A 19,686-nucleotide genomic window follows, 5' to 3' on the forward strand; every position below is an offset into this window, starting at 1 on the left:
ACACACACACACACACACACACACACACACACACACACACACACACAAACATACAGAGCATTGTCAACCTAATCTCTCATGAAGGACAAGTGAAATATATCTATTTGTAAGTTAAGCAGGTAGGTGTCACAATGGATAGAGTGCTGGGTTTGAAATAAGGAGTACTCATCTCAAGTTCAAATCCAGCCTCAGATATTGACTAGCTGTGTCCCTTCAGAGGAAGGGACCTGTTTGCCAGAGTTCCCTCATCTATAAAATGAGCTGGAGAAGAAAATGGCAAGCCGCTCCAGTATTTTTGCCAAGAAAACTTCAAATGGGGTCACAAAGAGTTGGACACGACTGAAATGACTCACCAACAACAACATTAGTATCTGGGGATATTTTCAAATTGGATGCGCTGGATCAACAGTGGATAGAGCTGGATCTGAAATCAGAAGACCTCAGTTCAACCCTGTTCTCAGACACAATGTTTGTGTGACCCTTGGCCACTCACTTGACTTCTATCTGCCTCTATTTTTTTTTTTTGAAGCAATTGGGGTTAAGTAACTTGCTCAAGGTTACATGGCCAGTTATTTCAGATTCAATCCCCAGGTCATCCCGACACTGGAGACAGTGCTCTTACTCGCTGAGCCACCTGGCCGCCCCTCTATCTGCCTCTATTTTCTCACATATAAACTTGGGATAATAATGGGATTTACCTCCCGGATTGCTGTGAGGATCAAATGAGATAATATTTATAAAGCACTTAACATAGTACTTGCCACATAGTAGGTGCTTTTCCCCTTCCTTCCTTCCTTCTTTCTCTCCTTTCTTTCTAAAAGGAAGGAGATAGTTCAACTCTGGTCACGAGAGTGGGAGAATAAAAAGTAGAACTTGTGAACACACAGTGCCTTCCAAATGGGTTAGAACTGCTGCCATCGTCAAAGGTGAACGTATAGTGGTAGCTAGAGAATCAAAAAGAGGGATACATGGGGGAGATTGTGCTTTACTCAGCTGACAGGATATGGAACATCAATGTTTTTCTGTAAATTTCGTTGTTGTTGTTCAGTCATTTCAATTGTGTCCAACTCTTTATAATCCCATTTGGGCTTAAGCAAAGATAATGGTGGAATGGTTATCCATTTCCTTCTCCAGCTCATTTTACAAATAAGGAAACTGAGGCAGACAGGGTTAAGTGATTTGTCCAAGGTCACATAGCTGTTAAGTGACTGAGGCCAGATTTGAATTTAGGAAGATGAGTCTTCCTCACTTCAGGTCTAGCATCCTATTTACTATACCACCTAGCTACTCCAGAATGATAATTAGGTGTGCTTTATTTAAAAAAAAAAATACTAAGCTAGGAGTCAGGAAACATAATTAGAAAGTAGCTCCTGTTCTGTTACTCTGACTTTGATTAAGTCCTTTAATCTCACAATACTTTCATTTCCTGAACTCTAAAATGAGGCTAAGTGAATAGAGTACCGGGCCTGGAGACAGGAGGACTTGAGTTCAAATTCGGATTCAGACACTTAACACAAAAACTAGCCATGTGACCTTGGGAAAGTCACTTAAACCCAATTGCCCTCCAAAATAAAAATAAATAAAATGAGGTTAATAATTACCATCTAGTACAATGGAGAGGACACAGGGTCTGGAGTCAGAGGAACATGAATTCAAATGCCACCTCTGAGGCTTATAATCTATGTTAACCTTGGGCAAATCACAACTTCCCTGGGTCTCAGTTTCCTTATTTGTAAAAGAGACCTAGATGGTCTCTCAGGTTCCTTCTATAATCCATGCTACCTATTTCATAGGGTTGTTGTGAGGATCTAATGAGAAATACTTTGAAAAAAGAATAAAATGCTATATAAATATGTTTTTTTAGAACTTTAAAAACCTCATTTGGTACACTGTTACATTTCCCTCAAACTAGCTTCTTCTAGAAGGGGAAAATAGCTTCTTTAAAATAGGCCTCAAATTGTCTTATTAAAAAAAAACCAATAGTATTTTTTTTCCTAAATTCTTCTTCCCATTACTCCAATAGAAAAACAACAGCGACAAACAACAAAAACCATCACAATAAAGTGTCCAGCAAAACAAATTCCCACATCGACCAAATTCAAGTATGTATGCCTCCTTCTGAATTTTAAGTCCATCTCTTCTCTGGAAAAAGGTAGGTGGTATGTATAACATCTTTAGTGCAAAGGACTGACTTATGATTTCTCATTGCAATTATCAGTATTTCAAAGTTGTTTTTCTTTATAGTGCTGCTGTCATTGTTGTATAAATGGTCCTTCTAGTTGTTCTTACTTCTCTGTGCATCAGTTTGTGCAGGTCTTCCTAGCTTCCTCTGAAATTTCCCATTTCATTGTTTCTTATGGCTTGATAATATTCTGTTCCAGGGAAGGGGAACCTTTGGCCTTGAGGCCACATGTGGCCCTCTAGGTCTTCAAGTGTGGCCCTTTGACTGAATCCAAACTTCACAGAACAAGTCCCCTTAATAAAAGGATTTGTTCTGTAAAACTTGGACTCAGTCAAAAAGTTCTACTCAAGGACCTAGAAGGCCCACAGTTTCCCCACCCCTTTTCTATTCTATGCAAATACCACAATTTGTTTATTCATTCCCCTCCAAATGAGCAGCCCCTTAGTGCTTAGTTTTGGACTAATACAAAAAAGCCTTTATAAAATATTTTTTCACAATATCTTAAAAGTCAGCTGTGGTTTAACTGTGTATTCACAGACTGGGAGCTTTGTAAGATGATGATGTCAAATGACCCTATCCATGCAAAATGGGTCTCAGACTCTGCCAGCAAATGTAATTCTGAAGAAGTATTCGATGCAATTCACCAGAACATTTATTGAGTCCCTATCCTGTGGAAGGCCCCATATTAGTCACTGGAGAAATAAAATGAAAAGTGGACAACAAGAAATGATACATATTGTACTTTGGGGCTCACAAAGCACTTTGAATACATTCTCTAATTTGGTCCTCATAACATCATGAGGTAAATGCTGCTATTTATTTCCATTTTACAGATGAGAAAACAGGAGCTCAAAGAAGTTATTTGTCCAAGGTCACTAAGTTTCTGAAGTAGGATTTGAAACCAGGTCTCAATGAGGTTGATTAGTTGACATCTAAGGTCCCTCAGAATACTTGATCTATGATATCACATGTTAGAATGTGATTAATTGAATAGAAAAGGTCTCTTTTTCCTACTTGATCACAACTAGTGATCAGAGAGAAATTGCTGACAAGTATCAGACGTGCTAAAATTACTAGGACATTTTAATTTTATTTTAAAAATTGATCCTCCAGGGTGGCCAGGTAGCACAGCAAGTAAGAGCACCAGCTCCAGTGTTGGGATGACCTGGATCAAATCAGGGCTCAGATACTTAGCACCACACCCAGAAATAACTGGCCGTGTAACCTTGAGCAAGTTACTTAACCCCAATTGCTTTAAAAAAAATCGATTCTCCACATTCTAACCAAAAAGAAAAATCTCTTTATATGGTAGAAGGGAATATATTTTCCTTGGTCTTCTCCCTGACAAAGTAACAAATAATCTTTTTAAAAGAGATTATCTTTGCATTTCACCAGCTGTTTCTTTTAATGAGAAAAAAAGAGAGTACATTGTAATTGCTGGAAACAGATGTTGAAGAGAACTAAAAATCCACTTTTTCCACACTGAGGGCCCTATGGTACCTTGAAATAAATTGACTGAGTTATTGGAGAGTTAAACTGTTGGTTTCTTTGACGTTGCTTGTTGTTTTTGAGACTAAAGGTAAAAATTTCTGTCTGTTTGGTACCCCCATCACTAAAGGTCCTCTTGTGTTTTTTAAACCATTTCTTGTTCCCATTTGGGGCCCTAGGTTTCTGGGAAAGTAGTGTTCCAATCTCTTCTCACCCAGTATAAACTAATGTCATTTGTAAGGAGAGGAAAAAAAACTGGATAAAGAAATTTAATCTTGGCTACCAATCAATTTCTTCCTTGGATGTTCTCCTTTTAAGTAATTGAATGACCTATGCCCAAGGGTTAGAATAAGGAGATTCAGAGTTCTAGGTACTGTCCTGATTTACCACCACCTTGCCCTGGAGCATGGCTGCAAGTAAGTCCATCAGGTGATAACCAGAATTCAGAGGTCCAGCTGAGTGCAGGTGGTGATGCAGCTGTTATCAGTCACAGGGCTTTGGTGGGTGTTTGGTTGGGGAGGTCACAGTTGGGGACTGGGAGAGGTCTTGTTTAGGGAAGGTCTTGTTTCCTCTTGTAAAGATAGCTTATGAGCTCCTAGCCTTGCTCAATTTTCTATTGTCCTGTCCATTGCAATATTTTAGGAGCCAGTCTCATCCTTCTTAGAGCATAAGCAAACCCTCTGGAGTTTCCAATTCCAGCTTTGTGATAGTATATGTCTGCTGCTCCTTGGCATCCCCCATTTCTCTCAGCTTTTGCCTTTGCCTACAGAGGGTCCTAAGCCTGGGGCAGAACCTACTTGTTCATAGAAGGAACAGAAATGATTTCTTAGAACACTGAAAAATTAAGTGCTTTAGAGAGAAGGAAATGTTCAGGAATGAATATGTGAGGATGTGTCTTTGCTACAGAGATTCCCTAGAACCAACCTTCTCATCAGGAATAAGTAGCAGCACCCAGAGTGCTTCTATACTGTATACCATAGCACTCTATCCTGTAGCTGAGGTAAGCCAGAAGTACTTACGTTCATATTTACTCTGTTATCTGGAAACAGATTCAAAACTTTAGACAGTCTTTTCCAGAGTTTACTTATTATTATTATTATATATTATACAAATATTATAAATTCTAAATTAATTATATAAATTTTATATACATTAATTATATAAATAATATCACATATATCATATATTCGATGTCATATTCTATATGACATGTTATTTTATTCCTTATTATATCCCCTTATAAACACCACCCTATTTCCACTCCTGGACCTAAGCTGAATCCTCCACAGGAAATCCTAAAAATGTAATTCTGGACAAACTGGATCCTTTACTTGCTCCTCATGCTATTTGCTTTTCAACCAAGTGTCACATTAACAGGTCATTATTTAATCAATGTTTAGTCAAATTGCCATAGTCTGAGGAAGTTGGTGGCTGTAGCTAGGCTTTACTAGAGATGTCTATTTGGTTTCTAGGAGGTGGCAATACATGTCAAGGTGTCTGACGAAAGTAAAATTTTGCCTAGATAATGATGTGGAAAATTTCCACCTAAAAGAGTTAACGTGTGGAGGATGCAAGGAATACTTTACTTCCCTGTTCTTTATCCTGAAGTAGAGCAGGGGGACTTCTGGAGTGATTTAAATATATTAGCAATGCTGGCTGGAAAAGGAAGCAAGCAGGTAGGTAGGAATAAAAGTGAGCCCAAATACTGAGAGAACTAAAGAAAGGCTGCCGGTACCTTGGGGAGATTGTTTCCACCCCATGGAGGCTTTATGGGAAAATCCAAGCAAAAATTGCATAGGAATTGAGCAGGTGAAGAGGGGTTGTGAAATCCAGACTCCTCCATCTGACATTGGAAGCGGTTCCTAATTTTCCTCCAGCATACCTCATTTTTTAGGTTTATTGCACACAGCACTTCTTACCCCCCTCTATGTTCTAGTCACACCCCTGCTCCCCGTGCTCACAGCATCCCACCTCCCATCTCTGTGTCCTGGCAGGGGCAGCATCTCCTCTAGACTTGGAATGTGCTCCCTGCTTGAAGTCCTTAGAATTCCCAGCTTCTTTCAAGGCTCTGGTCAGGGGCTACCTCCTTTCCCAAAATTCTGCTTATCCTCATTTTCTCTATTTGCTAGTGCTCTTCCCTTTACAAATTTTGTTGTTGTTGAGTCATTTCTGTTGTGTCTGACTTTTTATGATCCCATTTGGGGTTCTCTTGGCAAAGCTGCTGGAGTGGTTTGCCATTTCCTTCTCCAGCTCATTTTACAAGTGAGGAAACTGAGGCAAACAGGGATAAGTGACTTGCTCAGCATCACACAGCTAGTATATAAGACCAGACTTGAACTTAGATGTTCCTGATTTCAGCCCTGTGCTTTATCAACTTAGTAGCCATTTATCTTCCCCTCCCTTTAGAACTTACATTTTATTTAATTTGCATGCATTTTAAATTTCCTAGTGTATATGCACATTGTTTCCCTGGTTAGAATTAAGGGCAGGGGATATTTTGTCTTTTCATCTCTAGTGCCTAACCCAATCTCTAAAGCCTTTTGAAATGACAAATGAATGAATGAATGAGTGAATGGAAGGAGTATTCCTCTGGTGAAATCATTGGTTTAGGGGTGGCCAGGTAGCACAGCGAGTAAGAGCACCGGCTCCAGTGTTGAGAAGACCTGGAGATCGAATCCCGGGCTCAGACACTTAGCACCCACCCAGAAACACCTGGCCATGTAACCTTGAGCAAGTTACTTAACCCCGATTGCTTAGGGGCTGCCAGGTGGCTCAGTGAGCACCGGCTCCAGTGTCGGGATGACCTGGATCAAATCTGGGCTCAGATACTCAGCACCACACCCAGAAATAATAACTGGCTGTGTAACCTTGAGCAAGTTACTTAACCCCAATTGCTTTAAAAAAAAAAAAAAGAAATCATTGGTTTACCAGAGCTATCAGGCTGTTTGGCAATATGTCTCTTGATTTCAGTCTATTAGACAAAGATATGCCAACCTTTACAAATCTCCTGGCCTGTGAGTGAAGATCATGGAAAGGGGGATGAGCAATATTATAACAATAGTCCATATTTCTATAGCTCCTTACAATTTACAAAGCAATTTCCTCATAGCACCTCTATGAGATGTTTAACAGGAGTATAACATTTGAGTCTGAGATTCTCATGACGTGAAGGATTTGAATACATTGAAGGATTTTCTCATTCTCTTGGCTAATAGTCCTCACTCAGGAAATTTAGGAAATATATGCATGTATTTCCCAGTATATTGTGATTGACTTGTAATTACACAATTCACAATATTACAAAAGAAAGCAAGAATGAGAAAACTGTCAAGTTCTTCCAGAGGGCAACCATTAGCAACCAAGATCTCTGTGAATTCCCAGTCACTTGGAAATCCCCTCCAAATCTGGCCTTTGCCTTCTCTGAAGGGAGTAGAATGGCTTTCTTTTTCTTTGTAACTTTCTGCTGTTTCTCATGGTTTTCCCCTGTTCAATCTTATAACAGGCAAGACAAGGACGAGTCTTTAGTGTTCTGGAAGTTTCTGTTACTCTCTCTCCTATTCAAGAGGAAGGCAAAACTATCCATTTTCTGTTCCTCCCTTTCTGCATCTTTTTCTTCTATTTTAGTCGCAACTAGCCATCAGTCCCACTATTTGTTTTCTTAAATTATTAAGTGGGAGAAGAAAATGAGGGATATTCACAGCAATACCTACATCCCTCCTCCTCCATCCCTACCCCATGCTGCAAATTAAACACAAAGCCATGAAGAATACAAAATACTTTTGTATGTCATGCAGTAAGTACATCATGGCATGAGCAATAAATTAGTACATGATAAATTCTCCATGCCCCATATCAGTTGTTTACCAGTCTCTCAGAATGAACTATGCTATGTGGGTGCTGTGTGGGGGATGTCCTTGTTCCCTCCCTCATAGATATTTTTTTAGCCTAGATGTAGGTTAATTTGGGGCAGCTATACTGGTCCTGGGGTCAGGAAGACTCATCTTCCTGAGTTCAAATCTAGCCTCAAATGCTTAGTTGTGTGACCCTGCCCAAGTCACTTAACCCTATTTGCCACAGTTCCTCATCTGTAAAATAAGTAGAGAAAGAAATGGCAAACCACTGCAGTATCTCTACCAAGAAAACTCCAAATGGGGTCACAAAGAGTTGGACACGACTGAACAACAACATTAGGTAACCAATCTGGGTATTTCTGCTGTGCTTTGTTGTCCTTTTGGGGTTTTAAAAATCTATTATCTATTGGATGATAACTGCTGTGGGCACATTGCAAAGCATAAGAGACTAAGGAATAATGTTAATAATCATAATTATAAGTAATAGCTAACATTTATACGCACTACATATCAGGCAGGGTACTAAACACTTCAGTGTTAATCTCATTTGATCCTCATAACAACCTTGGGAGGTAGATTCTATTATTATCTCCATTTTACAGATGAGGAAACTGAGGCAAACAGAGGTTAAATATCTTGCAGTGTCATACAGTTGGTAAATGTCTGAGACTGGACTTGTTAAAATTAGCTTCTCTTTCAGGTGGTCCTTAAGGCCTTCCATCTTATAGAAGGCAATGAAAAAAAATTGTACATGATATGAATTCTTTAACATTTCTTGTCTAACTAATTGCCCTCACTCTCTGTAGAGACATTGGCAGAGCTTGAAGATAGATTTAAAAACAATTATGTGTGGGGTCTGCATTTCAGTAGAATGTAAGCTACTTTGGGGTCAAGGACTATTTCATTTGTGCCCCTAATACCTAATATCATGTAGGTACTTAATAAATACAGATTGAATAGTTTCCTGAATACCCCCTCTACACCATTCCTTCAGTGAAAACACTAATGATGCTGAGTCACTTCCTAAGATGCTCTTTTGGCTCCGTGGGGACTGGAGAGGCTCCAAAATAAAACTTCTCAAAAACTTTTGAAGTTGATCAAGATTGGGGGAAAGGGAGCAATATTGAAGTAGGGGTGGTTTCATGGTTAGTTTCAGGGAAACTCTATGTTCTAGAGACATTGCCTTTTAACCTGGAAATAACTATAACTAGCATTAATACAGTAGTTTAAGCTTTGCAAAGTGATTTACAAAAATTATCTTATCACAATACTAAGATGAAACTGAGACTGAGAGAGGACAAGTGACTTGTCTAGGGTGACACAGCTAGTACGTGTCTGCAAAGGAAGGAAACAACTATTGTAATGTAGAAATCCATAGAGAACAAATCATTAACCAGGGGACCTCTTTCATCTATCTCCTTCTTCCCTGTTTCCTGACACCTGTTCAGTAAACTCTGGATTTTTTTCTTTTTCCTTTTTTTGTTACATTAAAACATATTTATGGACTAAAATAAGCATTTCTATAACATAGTACAATGAAAAAGATGATTGCACACGAAACTGCAAATCTACTACATACAACTCGTTGTTCCTTTCAATTATACATCAAAATTTTTATATTTCTTTTTTTCTCCTAGAGATGGCTATCATTAGACAAAACAGGCACACACACACATTACATACACATACCCCAATACACATACCCACAAACACACATCCCCTCCACCCCTTAAGGTTTTGATCACTGCTTAGATAAAACAAATTCAGTCCACATATATCCATCCTGACCACATTGATGATAACCAGCCTTTCCTACTAGGCCCCCTCAGTATAGTTCCAGTGGCTGACCTCCTTGAACTCTGAGCTTGATCCTCCCCAATTCAAACCCAAGTGGAAAATTATACAGCATCCTGGAAGGTGACCTTCAAGGCCCGAGCTTGTTTTGTGACATCATTCTTCATACTGGTTATTAATACCAGGACTGGTGTTAGGGAGCCTGTTTAACCAATGCCCATTTCTTCTAAACTGCTTGTCTTTTTCCTTCTGAATAAATTTTATTAATTGCAAGCTACGGGGAGGCTGGTTTTGCTTTTCAGGCAATCTCAGCTGTTACATGGTTCATGATTACTGTGCCTTCAAGCATCACTTTCAGCTGTACTTTTTTTTTTAACCTGTGTGCAGCTGGAAACTTTTCCACTCTCCCTTTGTCTTGTAGCTGGAAACTTGACATGAAGGTCCTTATCACTCTCCACACTGCCAGAGTGATTATTTAGTGATCTCAAGCTTTCATGTCCTGTAACAGATGGGCTTTCCATTTTTAATACACACTCAATATATCAACAGCAGTTGCCTTCTCTGTCCTCTGTCCAATGACTGTCACTTGGCATATGGCAGCCAGGGTTCAAATTTCTCCTCTCTTGCAAAGGCACAAGTATTTCCTGACAATATTGAAACCTCCCACAGAGTATTCACTCAAGAAATAGTACAGTGTCTGAAGTAGGGTTTATGATAATATTTTTAATTAAAAAAATTTTTTTTTAAATTAGTGATCAAGACACGTGAACATTTCAACATACAAAGAACAATGACTGGCACACAGTAGGAACTTAATAATTGCTTGTTGACTTGACAAAGAACAGAAAAAGAGAATTTCTTATGAAACTGAACATATAAAGTTTGAGGTTTTTCAAAAGTGTATAATAAATTTAACATGGTAGTAATAAACTTTACTGCTTGTCTGGATCTCTTTATAAAGTTCCTTCTGCTCTCTTCTGTGTGGTTTTAAGATGTTTCATTGATGTTCTTTTCTTTGTTTTTTTTCCTTTTTGATCACTTCCCAAGTATTGACTTATCTGGGTATTTCTCTAGGCAAGGTTTGTTATTTGCAAGGTTTTTATTACCTCAAGAATCTCCCACAGTGCATTGTCCTTCCTCCTTCTGTGGTTTCACACTATTTGTTTTTGTCTTTACAACTCTTGTGCTTAGCACAATACTTGGCCCAGAGTAGGCATGTAATAAGGGCAGCTAGGAGGCACAGTGCTGGGCCTGGAGTCAGGATGGCTTATTTTTTTGAGTTCAATTCTAACCTCAGATACTTACTAGCTGTGTGACCCTGGACAAGTCACTTCACCCTGTTTTCCTTAGTTTCCTCATCTGTAAAATGAGTTGGTGAAAGAAATGGAAAACCATTCTACTATCATTGCCAAGAAAACTCCTGACAGGGTCATGAAGAGTTAGACACGATTGAAAACAACCGAACAACAACAAAAAAGCCTGCAATAAATGTTTACTAACTACATTATGCCTGTCAATTGAGTCCAAAGCTGCTTATGGGGAATTTATTTTAAATATATTATTATTAATAACTTTTGGTTTTGTATCACTTAAACTTATCCCTGTATCTTTTCTCCTCCTTCTTCCCAGAAAGCTACCCTTTATAACAAAGGTGCCCTTATTGCTTGGTGGAATTCCTCAAACCAACACTGATTTCTGTCTTACATGAATTATGCACCAACCCTCTAACAATCTTGAAGCCATTTCCATAGTTATTCTCATAATAATTAATAATATAATGAAGGACACATGAAGAAAGACACCATCTGCATCCAAAGAAAGAATTGAAAAATATGTATAGAATATGTATAGAAGTATGTATAGAATAATTTTACATGTAGGTAATTTTATATATTATTTATATATGTAGGTAATATTTATATATTATTAAATATGTTTATGTAATATATAATAATTTTACAAATATATATATACATATATATATATACCTATTTGTATCTAATGGTGGCCATCTCTAGGGGGGGAGGTAGGGAAGAAAAAAAAGAATTGTTGTATATTTAAATGGAATAGCAACTTGTATATAGTAGATTTTCAGTTTCATGTTCAATCATCTTTTTATTATAATATGTTGAGGAAATGTTTGTTTTATTCCATAAATTAAAAAGAAAATAAAAATTTTAAAATTAATAATAAAATTATAAATTTATAAAATAATATTGCCTATGGGCAATAGGTTGTGTTCGTGCTTGCAGGCTAAGCAACTGCATAGTTGTGATTATTCTGAGAAGGAAGACCTTCAAATTTGTTTTTTAATTGTTTGGGATAGTATGGTACATACAGACTCTGGGCTCACCTTCCCAACCCACATCCAGCTCAAAGGAACTGAAAAGACCTTAGCCTAAAAGGGCCAGGTTCTCCCATTGCATCCTGGGCCATCTTCAGTCATCCTGATGAATGTCTGGCAACTGGACCCAGACGGCTCTGTAGGAAAAAGTGAGGCTGGTGATCTTGCACAACTGCCTCCCCTTCCCCAGTCAAAGTCAATTGTAAGTCATGTCATCATTTCCCTGATGTCATGGTCCTTTTCGAGAGTGCAGGACAAACACAACAACAACAACTGTATCCCTTAAAGTTCTAGGAGTCATCTTGAGGAATTGGGGGTGTCTTTTACTAATGCTATTGCTCATGAGCCCCCAATTGGTGTTTTCCTCCCCCTATCAATTTATCACTTACTTCAGTATCAGCAAATCAATGATTAGGTGCCCAATACCAATTTAACTGATTAACATCAATTAGCGTTTACAAAAGGATATTTACTGAAAAGATATCATAGGAACCAAAGTGCCCAAATATCAGTCTGCACTGGCACACATTGTCCTGTACCACCTCATTCTTTGGGGAGAATGGACTCAGTCTTACAAGGCTAACAAAATATTTGTCCCACCAGGTTCACATCTGGGTTAACTGAAAAGCTAAGAGACAAATCACTCCCTCGTTTTCAGGACATGCTATCTCAACTATTAGTCAATCCACTACTAGGGTGGGTCAATCAGGTCACTCCTCAGGGCTGAACTGACCCACTGGGCCCAGTTACTTCAGCTATGGCAGACTCTGCTATGGACTCCAACTGCTGGACCTCTGATGCTTCTCCTGGTTCTTCTGATCCTCCCAAACTTTGGAGGACATCTGTCTCTTATAACCGTCTACTGAAGATCAAGAAGAATAAAGACAATAGAGAGAAAATAAACTACCACATGACAACTAGGTGAGACAGTTGTTTTTTTTATCAGTACAAAGTAAACTGACAGAAAATAGTCATGGGATAGATAATGGCACATGTTTTGCAATAGAGCCAGGCCCTACATTATGCAAGTCTGGAAGTGGGCTCATCACCTCCATGTGGTTATAAGGCATACGCCAAGGACTATGCCCTTATTGGTCTGTTCCCATCCTCCCCCAACCCCTTGACTATGATAGGATCCAATCTGGAAAGAATACATCTTGGGTTCAAAGCCATTATCCAATAAGCAGAGGAGCATATGGATAGGAAACTAGCTGGGAAACCAGAAAAACCTAGGTTTAAGTCCTACCTCTTGCACACATGGCTGACTGAATGACCCTGGTCCAGTTACAGCCTCCTACTCCTGTAGGCAATTCTCTAAGATTAAATATTACAGAGAAGGTATTGATTTGCGTTGGAGGAGGGAGTTTCTTCATCCTTGAGTGACCCATGTCAATGAAATCACAGGTGTAGTCCCTATCAAATGTTTGACCATTAGGTTCTCCAATAAATGAATGCTGATGAGTCATCCTTGTTCTGAAGAGTCCCAGAATAACCCCTGCTATTCTCATTATTGATTCTGGATGATAAGAAAATGATTAGATGATGGGCCAAATCTAACTAGGCTAAGTTTAAAAAGAATAGATGATAAGTCCTTTACTAAAGTTAAAAAAAATCAACCTACATGAGCAAAGTATGGGACAAAAATGAGGTGGGATGAAGATAAAAATCCCATTGTACTCTCTGCTAGCCAGACTACATCTATCCTCTTATGTTCTATTCTTGGTCATATGTTTTAAGAGGAACGTTAAAAACTGGAATACATTCAGAGGATGATCAGGCCAATGAAGGGACTTGAAACCATGACACATGAGTACTCTGTTGGTCGAAAGAACTATGATGTTCTGCCTGGAGCAGAAAAACTTTGCCAGGGTGAGATTAACTATGAAGGGAGATGATGATAGTTGTTTTCAAGTATTTGAAGGGCTTTAATTTGCAAGAGGGATTAGGCTTGTTTAGTATAGCTTCAAAGGGAAAAAGAAAGACCAATTAATGAAATTTGCATGGAGGTGGATATTTGGCTTAATATGGAATAATTTTCTAATAATTATACCTGTTTAAAAGTGCAATGAGCTTTCTGATGAGATAGGGAGCCCTTAGTCACTAGAGGTATTCAAGCTGAGACTTGATAACCACGAGTCTGGGGTATTACCGAGAGACTTAAGTGCATCAAAGAGGAACGTTGGGCAAAATGACCTTTAAGGTTCTATTCAACTGAATGAATGTGCATATTATTGTACTTGGCACTGAACGATGCATGGGACATGGACCTGGAACTCAAGAAATTTTTAATTCTCATTGGGGATAATATAAATGGATGTGTAAAACCTCTTGGAAAGAAAACAAGCATGCAAGAAACAATTAGATAACAATACAGAATAGAATTAGGAGCACTCAGGAAAGGTTTTATAGGAATTTAGAGAGAAGAATGACACCAAGAGCTGCAATTTTTGAGGAATGTTATTTGCAGCCATTTGGACTCATGTTGGGTCTCAATAGATTGAGGGTTTGGCTAGGCAGAAGGGAAGCAAGAGGTCATTCAGTTCTTGTTGTTCAGTTGTGTCTGACTCTTCATGACCCCTTTTTGGGGTTTTCTTGGTGAATATACTACAGTGGGTTTGACATTTTCTTCTTTAGATCATTTTACAGATGAGGAAACTGAGACCAGGGATAAGTGACTTGCCAGGGTCACAAAGTAAGTGTCTGAGGCCAGATGTGAACTCAGGAAGATGAGTCTTCCAGATTCCTATCCCAGTGCTCTATCTATTTCACTACCTACCTCCTCTGGAAAGAAAACAAGCTTGGTTAAAAGTGAAGAGTGCTTGGTTATTTGCTATATTGCCAAATGGAAATATTAGGGACTAGTAAAATCTTAGTAAGAATACAACATAAAATCATATTGCCTTAATTCTCAATGACTATCTATGGTTGTCTTCTGTTATGTTACTGATTATTAGCTTAATGCTGAGTTTCTAACCTTGCTAGGAAATATGTAATCTTCAGTTCTGGAGAACATACCAGACAGTCAATGTTTCAAATATGCTGGATGTTTTGTTAAGTGGAAGTATTAAATCACATTATTCTTAGCTGTCCTATGAAACTTCAAAATACAGAAAAGAAGTTAGGCCTTCAAACATTTTTATGCACATTTGCTAATGTTAGCAGTTTGACTTCATCAGTGAAAATTCATTTTCTTTACCCAGGTTGACATCTCTAAACTGTAATTCTGTTCCTAAAGATGGTCCAAATTGTTGTTAAATTATACAATCAAATGTGATAATGTATGCAAAGTACTATATAACTAAAATTTAAGTCTTAAAATGTGATATAAATGGTAGTTCTTATTGCAATTAACAGACAAATATGCAAAGGGTCTTTGATTTCATCAGCATAAGGAACCCCCCCCCCCACCTTTAGATATCATCTCATCTATGCTTTAGCAAAGAAGTCCAAGGGAGTTCCTCAGGGCCTATAGAAATTACATGATTTGCCCAGAATCACACAGATGATTAGTCATCTCAGATGTAGTAAGCGTTGGAGGCAGGATTTGAATCTGCTCTCTATCCCCCATACCATGCCTTCTGCTTTACTATTATTGCTATAACATTTTTAGCTTACATTTAACTATGGTGGGCAGCTAGGTGGTGTAGTGGAAAGAATGTTGGTCCTGGAGTCGGGAAGACCTGAGTTCAACTCCATCCTCAGAAACTACTGTGTGAGCCTGGGCAAGTCACTTAACCCTGTCTGCCTCAGTTTCTTCATCTGTAAAATGTGTTGGAGAAGGAAATGGCAAACCACTCCAGTATCTTTGCCAAGAAAATCCCAAATGGGATAATGAAGAGTTGGACAATACTGAACAATAAATAACAACATTAACTATTATAAAGTGATATAAGGCCTGAGGTTGTAGGGGGGCTAGGAATGGGAAGGGGGAATATTTAGCACCTTTTGGACCTGGGTTTAAATCCTGCCTCTAATATTTATTACATATGTGATCTTGGGCCTTTACCTTATTCTGGGCCTCATATAAGTTTCTTTTTTTTTTTTGGAAGGGGGAATGTAGGGCAATTGGGATTAAGTGACTTGCCTAAGGTCACATGGTTAGTTTTGTGTTAAGTGTCTGAGATTGGATTTGAACTAAGGTCCTCCAGACTCTAGGATGGGTGCTCTATTCACTGTGCCACCTAGCCGCACCTTCATATAAGTTTCTTTAAATCAAGGGGATTAGACTAGATGGTCTCTAAAGTCCTTTCTAGCTACATATCCAAGATTATATGATTCTAGAACTATATCTTACCCTTGACAAGAGGTAGGAGATGCACAGTGCAAGAAGCAGTACAGGAACTTCAATTTCTGTGAGCCGTGTGTTGTGTTATGTTTAGTCATTTTAGTTGAGTCCAACTCTTCCTGACCCTATTTGAGATTTTCTCTGCAGAGATACTAGAATTGTTTTGCCATTTCCTTCTCCAGTTCATTTTATAGACTAGGAAATGAAGGCCAACAGGATGAAGTGACTTTCCCAGAGTCACACAGCTAATGAGTGTCTGAGGCCGGATTTGAACTAAGGAAGATGAGTCTTCCTGACTCTAGGCCCAGCTCTCTATCCACTGCTTCACCTATGGCCCTAAGGAATGGGTGGAGGTGGGGTGGGGGAGAGACAGTGCACTTCTGGGAAGGGAATGAAGAATGGAGTTCTCTATTAGAGTTTGAGCCATGAACAAGGAAAGATAGCAAAGAGATGACTGTGGCCAGGTGGATAAGCAGAGCTTTGTCAGACTAGGAACTGAGTACCTGTCAGGGTCAAGAGAAACAAGAAGAGATGAGCAGGAGCAGTTTTCAAGCGGTGATGCCCATTCTCTTTTCACTCCAATCTTCAAGCCCTTTCTTCTCCCTTCCCTCCCCCAACCTCCCCATTCTAGAGTCATGAGTCTCTGAGGAGTTTGTTTCCAAAACTCTTTTTTTGATGGGAAGAGGGAAGGGTGTGGGTGATGATGAGATGAATGAGATTATTCTCATTTATCTACCCTTTCTTATGGGCTGCCCATGGCAATGGTCTGATGCATATTTATAATATTTCACACATCTACAGCGTATGTGCTGATAGTTGTTTCCCCTCTTCCTTTCATATTAATTTCTGTTCTGGTGAAATGTTTTACCATTTCGATGCTATTCTTTGTCTGGGTCTGTTATCATGGTGACCCACTGGACATATAGATTCAAGTTAATTTCTGGCATTCCAAGTTGTTATTTTCCCCAAAAGGTGTGGCAGAAAATGATCTGGAAAAATTAGCTACCCTTTACAATCCTGGTATTTGAACACAAGTCAGTGAATTTCTAGGATATGTGGTTTATCTCAGAGCTACGAAAATTAAGGTGCCTTTGGAATAAGAAGACTCTTAAATTCCATTTTTATGCATTACTTCTATGCAAAGGTTCTGGAAAATTCCAGGCTATTAATCTACCCTTTGGATTCACATGTCTTACACTTCCAAGCAGGAAATCTGTCCATAGATCATAAAGAAAGGAAAACCAAGCCCTATTTCAGCCATATGTACTGATTTTAGTGGTTCCAAGACTCACAATAAAGATCACAAGATTCATTAAATCGTGGTGGGATAGCTAAGAGAATTCTTCTCACTCTTCTGACTTGTCCAAGGTAAGTGAAGGAAAATTGCACAATTAACTGAGAAAGCATTTGCTTCTACTTGGATTATTCATTGCTACTTTAGCAACTGAAGATAAGCCATATAATTTTGCAATGTGGAATTTTTTTAGCTGTGTTGAGTCAGTGATAGGAAGTCAAACACATTTAAGAAGAATACTTCCAAGTTTTGAAAAGACAAGTAAAAAGTAAGATATACAAAGCAGAGGGTTCTGGGGCAGAATGAATGCCATCATGCCAACATAAATATGAAGACACAAGACATCTAGGGAATACAGTTCCCCCAGCCAAAATGACTGTAAGGATGCAAAAAGAGGGATGGAGTGGCATGGTTAATAAAATTAATCACTTCAACATTTTGCCTAATCAAGAAGTTCTTAACCTTTTTGTGTGTCCTGGACCCCTTGAACAGTCTAATGAAGCAGAAGGACCCCTTCTCAGAATGATGTTTTGTTACCTACATACTTAATTGAAAGAAATGCTAAATTTTAGTTAGAGGTTAGTAAAAAATGTAAATTTTTCCCCATTTGAGCTCATGAATCCCCTAAAATTTTCCCATGGTGTTTTACTATGGACTTGAGGTCTAGAGGCCTAGAGTCACCTCAATAACTTTTTCCTGACTATAACAGGACACAATTAGCAGACTCTCAGTGAGGAACTTTAAGCCAAAATTCAACTCTGTCTTTGTTAGCAAGCTCTGATTTTGTTAACAACTAGATGTATGACCTTGGGCAAGCTATGGCTCTGAGCTTCCTCAGTATCATTACTGACCTAGGAGATTTACTTTAACGATTCTCTTAAAAGTCTCCCCTTGAAGCATAGTTGTTGGGATGACTCATAGGAAGGTTTGCCTTAGTTTCCTTTTCCCATAACTGATCAAGATCAAAGCTTATCACACTGGATCTTGGACAGATTAGAGTGGTTGCAGATCAGAAACATACAGCTAGCGATGGGAGATTCATTCAGGTAGGATAGGGCTGTGGTTTCTGAGTAATCTAATTCAGCTTGTAAAATGATCCACACAAGGGAAGAGAAACCATGATTTCCAATGGAGTCAAACCAAGAAAATGAGTCTCAGAGCCTAGCAGGTTCACACAAGTGTGCAATGGTATTGCAACCACTTCTCCTAGGTTGGAGGCTGTCTGCTTTTTGTCTTGCTCTTTTGCATCCATGTCCAGCCAAGAATGGTAGGTACTTGTTGGCTTCCAGAAAGGGGCAAGTATCTCCAGGTAGGGGCCCATGTCTGTGGTCTATAACATTTCACATCTACAGAACTTTAAGGCTTAGAATTAAATCCAATCCAATTCAAAGCAATGATTAAGTCCCTATAGTCCTATGTGCTTAATGAAGTACTAGGCCTGGCGGTCAAAAGACAAAAAAGTTCAAAGTTTAAAAAAAGGTTAAAATGGTCCCTTCCCTCCCTTACATTTTACTCGCAGGAAACTGTTCTCATGACAACCCTATGAGGAAGCTAGTACAAATATGATCATCCTTATTTTAGACACAAAGAAGCTGATGTTCAGAAAGTTTGAATGTTTCATTTTATATCACATATTGATAGAAGAGGAGTGGCTAAGCTTCTTTGGAATGCTCTGCTAAGAAAGATCCACACAATTTTCTTTTGTTGTTATTGTTGTTTTTTGGTTGTATCTGACTCTTCATGATCCCATTTAGGGTTTTCTTGGTAAAGATACTGGAGTGGTTTGACATTTCCTTCTCTGGCTCATTTTACAGATGAGTAAATTGAGGCAAACAGGGTTAAGTGACTTGCCCAGGGTCACACAGCTAGTAAGTGTCTTTTATCAGCCTCTTAGTACTGAGTCATGAAGGTGCTACTACACTAGCCTACACTGACCAAGGAGAAAATACTAGATCTTACTCTTCAAGAGACTCACATGAATGACCCAAAATTTGTTGAATGAATTCTTTCCACAGAAACTATTTGTCATGTGGAAATTGCTAATAGAATCAGGGATAGAGTAAAGGGACCAAAAAGATGTCCCCAAGAATTATGACATGTCACTAATTACTTTTCCCCCTGTATCAAATGGGCAATTTTGACAATCTCTAAAATTTCAGTAAATCACTAAACTCTAAAATTTTCCCCAAATCAGTTAATACTTCAATAAATCAATATACCTCTCACAAAAGAAATGTACCATTTCTTTTTAATTCTTTCTATTTTCTTCTTAATACCTTCCTCAATGTTACAGTCTCTGTTTTTAATAATCAACTTTATAAAAAACAGTCCATTAATAGGAAGGTTTTTTTGTAAAACTGTATGTCAATCTGAGAACAGGGCACAGGGCTCAAAGTACCATGCTTGTAATAGCCCTGTGGTACATAACACATCTGTGAGTTGTCTTGT

General features: G+C 38.6%; 2 long non-coding RNA genes across 2 annotated transcripts in view; one reads left to right on the forward strand and one right to left on the reverse strand.

The window, feature by feature from the left end:
- The window catches only part of LOC138144356 (uncharacterized), a 54,535-nt gene extending 52,383 nt beyond the window's left edge, over positions 1 to 2,152 (forward strand). Inside the window, exon 4 of the long non-coding RNA XR_011163919.1 lies at positions 2,024 to 2,152. This is a non-coding gene — a long non-coding RNA (uncharacterized lncRNA). The remainder of the gene's footprint in view (positions 1 to 2,023) is intronic.
- Positions 1 to 19,686, reverse strand: part of LOC138144355 (uncharacterized) — a 54,221-nt gene that overhangs the window by 18,485 nt on the left and 16,050 nt on the right. The gene's annotated exons all lie outside the window — the stretch shown is intronic.

Source organism: Petaurus breviceps, unplaced genomic scaffold, assembly GCF_028583685.1.
Source record: "Petaurus breviceps papuanus isolate PSGF00001 unplaced genomic scaffold, PetGlider_PUasm1.0 90700, whole genome shotgun sequence".
Lineage (NCBI taxonomy): Eukaryota > Metazoa > Chordata > Mammalia > Diprotodontia > Petauridae > Petaurus > Petaurus breviceps.